The following is a 7,970-nucleotide window of genomic DNA, read 5'->3' on the forward strand; positions in this document are numbered from 1 at the left end:
GACCTGAGATGGTCTTTATAAGATCATATGATCTTGAAGTCTTTCTTAAATGATAGGCAAACACACATACATGTTGTTGTTGATAGCTTTCTTTCTCCTTTTTTCTTTTGGCCGCAAGCAAGCATAAATCTTTCCTTTAGAATAGTACCCTGATTTCTGTTGAGAGAACTGTCCTCTATTATTTCATGTGATGTTGTTGGGATGGTAAATTTTCAGGTGCCTCTCTGCCTCCATGGAATCTGAAAAAGAGAGCCTTCTGCCCTCTCCTCCTCCTGGGGGCTGACAAGCAACCTGGCCCTGGCAGTCAGATTCTTTCTCTCTCTTGAGTAAGTGATTTAAGGACACAAAGTACAGTTGGACATCATTCATCATGGGGAGCAGCTGCAGTGGCATCCTGCTCTGGCTGCAACAATGAGCTTGTTGTGTTTCCTGCTTCTTGGCTCCTGGGATTCCCTTGCTTACTGCATGGAGCTAAACCTGCTCCTCCAGACTCCCCTTGGTTCTGTGACACTGTCCGCCCACAATATGCTGGCTTTTGATTAAATTAGTCAATGTCCATTATGTTGTTTACAGTTCAGAACACTGATGTGTGTGTCTGAGTCTGGTGGTGTAACATGAACTCCGCTTCCATTTATCGATGAGGTACTAGGAGGAATTTACACTGAACATTTGCTATCCTAATCATTCCCAATAAATTAATTCTCTCCAACAGCACCTATACGCTTTGGCACTCAACAGATTAAGAAATTCCTTTCTTCCCTAAGCTTAATAAAACATGGAATGAAGTCCTCTATGATGAGATCACTCTGAATGTCAATAATATCTTAGGACTGTGGCATAAAGAAAGGTAGGGTTTTATATCCTAGATCCCTGTGAGCACACATATATCTACCTCCTACTGCCAGGATTCTCCTTTGCCCAGAGAGGAATGCATTGTTGACCTTCTCCTCCAATAAATGCAGTGATTTTCTAATGCTAAGAAGCATATGTTACCAAGATATAAAAACCTATGGCTGATTCATGTTGATGTTTGGTAGAAACCGACGTAATACTGTAAAGTAATTACCCTTCAGTTAGAAATAAATAAATTAAAAAACAGATAAACAAAAAAAAGAATTATATGTTATCAAGATACAGTATTTTCTTAAGGAAAGGCTTTTACATCTCCCCTTGCTCGCTCAAGAGGTTCTCTCTTTCCCAGAACATATTAATCCCTTAAACTGGAGAGAGAGAGAGAGAGAGAGAGAGAGAGAGAGAGAGAGAGAGAGAGAGAGAGAGAGAAAGGAGATGCATCCTTGTTTGCATGTAAAGTAAAGGGCATATCAGTGGAGCTACCACGATGGCAAATACCTCTGTGACCTGCTCCTCAAAATCATCAGTTCAGGTTTCATTTCTTGTGGACTAAGTTGTTAACTGGTTTGGATAAAAGTTAGTGACTTGATGAGAGGTTGACATAAAATAGCAGGCTTTCCATTTGAAGAGCAGTGTTATTTGAGACAAGTCCCTGTATTATTTTCCATGGGTGATGGTAGCCTTTCTAGGGTTATTGTATTTGAAAGCAAAAGTGGGCCTAAAAAACCATCCGTGTACAACTATCTCATTTCATCAGCTAGAAAAGTAAAGTCTATAAAGGTTATGTGATCTCGCTCATACTGTAGAGTAGGTTACATCACCCTCCTGCTTCTCAGTGTCTTGTAATAAACTCATTCTCACCTCTCAAAACTGGATGGTGCCCAGTTTTTAACAGGCCAGTTCTCTAGTTGCTTCCAGGGTAGAAGATTTTGTGTTCTGTTATCCTCTTGAATGCTGAATTGCTTAGGGATATCTATTAGCTGGCTTGGCACCTAGATATTGAAATGAGTGGGTCTTTTTTTGGATAATATTCTTTCCCTTCTAGAAATTATTTGTGGACGTAGGTCTATTAAACACTATAATTCAAATGTGCTTCCTCTTACCCCACAGACTCTTTCTGAAGTTTTGGTAAATTAGCTTTTGGATACCCAAGTGTGATACAGTAAGGAATAGATATTTGGTCTTTGTTCCAGGTTCCTGGCACATAGCTCCTAAAACCCTTGTTATCTGAGGAGTGATCAGAATGTCTTTTGTATCCTTACAAAATAACTGATGGCTGGGGACTCCCAGCAGCTTCAGAATGGGTATTGGTCACCAGAAAGACCAACGTATAATTAGAACATTGACACTTTCATTCCAAACCTTAACCTTCATTGAAGGGAGAGGGGCTAGAGATTGAGTCAGTCACTAATGGTTGCCAATGGCCAGTGATTTAATCAACCATGCTTATGAAATGAAACTTATAGAAGCCCCCAAATAACAGGATTTGAGAGCTTCTGGGGTGGTGAACACATTGAGGTACTGGGAGGGTGGTGCCTGGGAGCTCTGCATGTACCTGCCCCTATGCATCTCTTCCATCTGACTGTCAGCATTATATCCTTTATTGTAAACTAGTAAATGTAAGTTGCTGGAAAAAATACCAGCAACCTCAGATATGTAGATGATACCACCCTAATGGCAGAAAGTGAAGAGGAACTAAAAAGCCTCTTGATGAAGATGAAAGAGGAGAATGAAAAGGCTGGCTTAAATCTCAACATTCAAAAAACTAAGATCATGGCATCTGGTCCCGTTACTTCAAGGCAAATAGATGAGGAAACAATGGAAACAGTGGCAGATTTTATTTTCTTGGGCTCCAAAATCACTGCAGATGGTGACTGCGGCCATGAAATTAAAAGACACTTGCTCCTTGGAAGAAAAGCTATGACAAACATAGACAGCATATTAGAAAGCAGAGAAATCACTTTGCTGACAAAGGTCTGTCTAGGCAAAGTTCTGGGTTTTCCTATAGTCATGTATAGATGTGAGCGTTAGACCATAAACAAGGCTGAGTGCTGAAGAATTGATGCTTTCAAATAATGGTGCTGGAGAAGACTCTTGAGAGTCCCTTGGACAGCAAGGAGATCAAACCAGTCAATCCTAAAGGAAATCAGCCCTGAATATTCATTGGAAGGACTGATGGTGAAGCTCCAATAGTTTGGCCACCTGATACGAAGAGCTGACTCATTTGAAAAGACCCTGAAGCTGGTAAAGATTGAGGTCAGGAGGAGAAGGGGATGACAGAGGATGAGATTATTGGATGGCATCATCGACTCAATGTACATGAGTTTGAGTAAACTCCGGGAGATAGTGAAGGACAGGGAAGCCTGGCATTCTGTAGTCCATGGGGTTGCAAAGACTCAGACATGACTTAATGACATAACAACAACAATAAATGTAAGTGTGGTGTTTTTCTGAGTTCTATGAGCTCCTCTAGCAAATTACCTAACCTGAAAAGGTGATTTGTAGGAACCCTCAACTTTGCAGCCCAAGGAAGAGCATTGTGGGTACCCAGAGCACCTAGTCCTTGCAATTGCATCTGAAGTGGGAGTAGACTTATGGGACCATGCCCTTAGACCTGTGGAGTCTGTGCTGATTCCAGGTATTAATGTCAGAATTGAACTGTATTGCAGGACACCCAGTTGATTTCCAGAGAGTCAGAGAATTGGTTAATGTGAAGGGAAAAACCCATGCATTTGGTGTCAGAAGTGTTGTGAGTAGAAACAGCATCAGGTCCCATTTGTAATACTCTATAGATATTTTCTATCTAAAATTTTTCTATCTATGGGAAATACATGTAAAAGAAAGATTCTTTTAATCTTGTTAATAATATTTAGTTTATCTATTTGAAAAATGTGATTTTTATACTTGGAGCAGATAATATATAATAATATGTAATAATATGACAAGTAATAGCTGGAATTTATTAAGTGTTTGCTATGTGCCAGGCACATTGCCAAATGCTCTGTATGAGGTTTTTCATATAATCCTCATAGCAACTCTATATAAAAGGTATCAATAATTTTACAGATGAAAAAAGTAAGGCTCAGAGAAGTTAGTAATTTGCCTCATATTAATTACTCAGTCAAAAAGGAGTGGAGAAACTCTTAAGGAGAAATAGCATGTTTAAAAGAAGCTGTCGTGTTTTCTCATTTTTACTTTTGAGGAGGTAGACATTTAAAAGATGTGGATTATCAAAAGCTCACCAGAGGATTTTAGAGGAATAAAATGTATGCAGCAGCCAGATGCTAGATTATTAGAGAGGAAGATTGGTGGGGTGGGCAGTATATCCGTGTGACCACTAGGGAAGAATTCAAGAAGGAACAGGGCTTCCTAAGTTTAGAACAGCCAGGGAGAAATTGACCACACAGAGTATATTTATTTGTTCGGCATTTTACTTATTGCTTTGTATGTCCTTTACTTGTTTTATTTCATTTGTAGCTTGTGTTCCTAGAGGCTAATTGTTGTCTTGATCTAAATTGCTTTGTACACCAACCAGCACAGTTTCTTGATGATGAACGTCACACAACACAATGGGTATGGGTATACTTTTAGCATCCGGGTTTGAGTCTTACTTTCTGCTTTTACCACCTGGGCATCCTTTGTCATAAAAATTTACCATTTAGAGCCTCAGTTTTCCTCTTTATAATTTGGGGAAAGTTGTAGCATCTACTTTGTAAGCTTATGAGACAAAGGATGTAGGGGCTCCTCCAGGTACCTGACATGTATTAATGTCTATAAAAAGCATTTAATGCTATGGCTACTCCTACTGATACTTCTGTAATTAACTAAAGTGGTCCATTGAAAATAATTGATATGTCAGGGCTTAAGAAATTATAGTGTTTCTTAGGATTTGTGACCTTGGAAAGCTGGAGGAAAGAATATTGAATTTCCTTTACTTAGAGGGAGCAGGTGTTTGAACATAGTAACCACATTGTCTGCCGTTCTTAAATTTCCCTTACATCTGATCTAGAGAAGCAATGAAGCAGAGCTGCATAAAGGTGAGGGCAGATTAGAGAATATGGCCATCACTAGTACCTAGAATTGGATATTGGCTCTAATTGGCCCCATAGGGGCCACTTTCCATAAATGTATTGAAACAGCCATGAGTATTCTGTCCCCTGCCATCTGCCACCAGAGGGTGTGTAATTCATTCTAGCAGAAGATGAGAAAAATTTGGATCCAGAATCAGCTAAATGCAGTTGGAAAGTGTATATTGAAAGAGTCAAGAAGACAAGATAGAGTGGCTTGGTATGGGGTAGCTATATTTCAAGTTAGAGAAGATTTTTAGGAAAATTCAAAGTAGTGAAAGTATTAGTCACTCAACCATATCCAACTCTTTGCGACATCATGGACTGTAGCCTGACAGGCTCCTCTGGAATTCTCCAGGCAAGGAACTGGAGTAGGTAGCCATTCTCTTCTCCAGGGGTTCTTCTTGACCCAGGCATCGAACTCAAGTCTCCTGCATTGGAGGCAGATTCTTTACTGTATGAAACACCAGCAAAGTCCAAGGAAAATTAACATGGGCTAAAGTAACCTGAGTTTAGATCATGCCATCAAATGTAGATTTATGGTGATGCATAATATGCAAAAAATGAGTTACCAAGTGTACCATATACCCTACATAATCTGACCCCATTCTCATCCCCCACAACACTGATCCCACACAAACCCTGCTTTTAGTTTATTCAAAAAACTCTTTCCCACCTCAGGTTCTTTGCATATATTGTTCTCTGTGCTTTGAACCTTAACCTCTAACTCTTCCCTTGGCTACTCCTCTTCCTCATTCTTTAGGGCTCAGCTCAAATATTAGTTCAAAGAAGTGTGTATGTGTGTTTAGTCTGTCCAACTCTTTATGACCCCATGGTCTGTAGCCCACCAGGCTTCTCTGTCCATGGGATTTCCCAGGCAAGAATACTGGAATCAGTTGCCATTTCCTTCCTCAGGGGATCTTCCTGATCCAGGGATCAAACCCATGTCTCCTGTGTCTCCTGCATTGGCAGGCAGATTCTTATCACTGAGCTACCTGGGAAGCCCAAAGACATTGATCTCAAATATAATTTAGGTTTCTATTCTTGTAATGGTTATTTCTGATAAAATAATAAAAATTAGGCTGAAAAAGGAGTTCATTGGTCTCTAAATCAGGGAGCGCAGGGACTGATCTGGAGTTTCAAGCTTGACTGGGTCTAGAGAGTTAAAAATGGAGCCTCTTAGATTCTGGCAAACACATGTCTAACATTAGCTGTCACCAGTGACTAAATGTGCTGTGGGTTGGGCTTTCTTCACATCAAAGCCAATCCTTAGATGCAGGGTCTTTCCCTCCTTTTACCTTCTAATGGTTCCTTGTCTTTCTACCATAATTAATTTGGTATATGGCCACTTCTAAGGTTTGCCACAATGAGCAGAGGAATTTTCCTCAGAGCCTTCAATTGTATGTGACAAGCCAATTTGAACAAGCTTAAGGGAAAATAAAGGGTTGATTGGCTCAGGTAACTGGGAAGGATGAAGGTACAGATCACAGAATTAAAGACAGAACTGCAGGATCCAGGAACTTGAGAATCAGGGCATAACTTCACTCAGATTTTCTCTTTGTTCATCTCATTTCTGCCTGTCTTTGTTTTCATTCTGCTTTCATATCTCAGGCTTCATGTCTTAGCTATCCTAATGTAAAAAAAAAAAAACTTTGTTTCTTTTTCCTAAAAGATCTTATTTGTCATTCCAAGAGAAGGATTCAGTTGGCCCTATTTGGTTGTGGGTCCACTGCTGGCTTTCTCATACTATTCATGTTCATGGGGTTTTCGAGGTAAGGATACTGGAGTAATTTACCATTCCCTCCTCTGGTGGACCACATTTTATCAGAACTCTTCACTATGACTCATCCATTTTGATGGTCCTGCATGGCATAGCTCATAGATTCTTTAAGTTATGCAAGCATCTTCACCATGATGAGGCTGCGATCGATGAAGGACAGAGGATGAGATAGTTAGATAGCATTACCAACTCAGGGGACATGAATTTGAGCAAACTTTGGGAAATAGTGAAGGAGAGGAAAATCTGGCATGCCTCAGCCAATGGGGTCACACAGAGTCAGACATGACTTAGCAACTGAACGACAACAACCGCTGTTGGACTCATCAGGTGGGAGTGGGCAATGCTGACACTAGTGGTACTTGTTAACCATGGTACTGGTTAACTGTGGTAGGAGTTTATGCTGACCGGTGGTGCTCTTGCTATGCTGATTGTGAAATATTTTGAGTAGCATCCTTAGAAACACGGTATTCTGTCTATTGGGTCATCTGTCTCTGATGAGCCCAGGTTGAGGGTGGTGGTACACATGGCATGATTTATTATAAAAATAAGCAATAGGCAAAATAGGCTAGGGAGCCCAAAGTTATTGTTTGTCGCTGTAATATGACCCAAATATTAGGTAGCAGAATTCAACATCAAACAGCCCATAGTTAGACAGCTTGTATCTAAGTACCCCATCTAGGTCATCTGTTGATACTTGTAAGGCTAAGTTCTTGCTTTTCATCCCCTTTCCAGGTCTTTCCTGATGCCAGGCTCTGCTTTGCTTTCTGATAGAAACTATTTTCTTGTCAGTCTTGTGGCATGAGCCCTCTGTCTCTAGGAATTATGACTGTCTTTTCTCCTAATTATGAACATGTGTCCCCCACACTATTCCCCCTCAACTGAATTCTTGTCCATCTTCATCAGCCCTCACCACTGCTCGCTCCCCATCCTTTTTTATTTATTTATTTTTTGGTCTACTCTTGATTATTCCTACCCACCCCCCTGTTCTTTTTTGCTTGCTTTTACCTTTAATGCTCTTCTATGTTAGTCTGTTCTGGACAGAAGGAATGGCTGAATGGATTATGACATTTGCCTAATAGATGGAAGAAATGAAGGCTCAGAAAATTTAAGGTGATTTATTTGTTCCAGGTCACACAACTGGTAGTTGGCAGATTAGCGGTTATTATTCAGAGCCTTCTGATACCACAGCTTATGATCTTTCCTCTTCCTCAAGTTCTCTCACAGTGCTTGGTCATTTTATTTAACTATATAGTCACCCTCCCAATGAATTA

Source organism: Capra hircus, chromosome 22 (genome assembly GCF_001704415.2).
Source record: "Capra hircus breed San Clemente chromosome 22, ASM170441v1, whole genome shotgun sequence".
NCBI lineage: Eukaryota > Metazoa > Chordata > Mammalia > Artiodactyla > Bovidae > Capra > Capra hircus.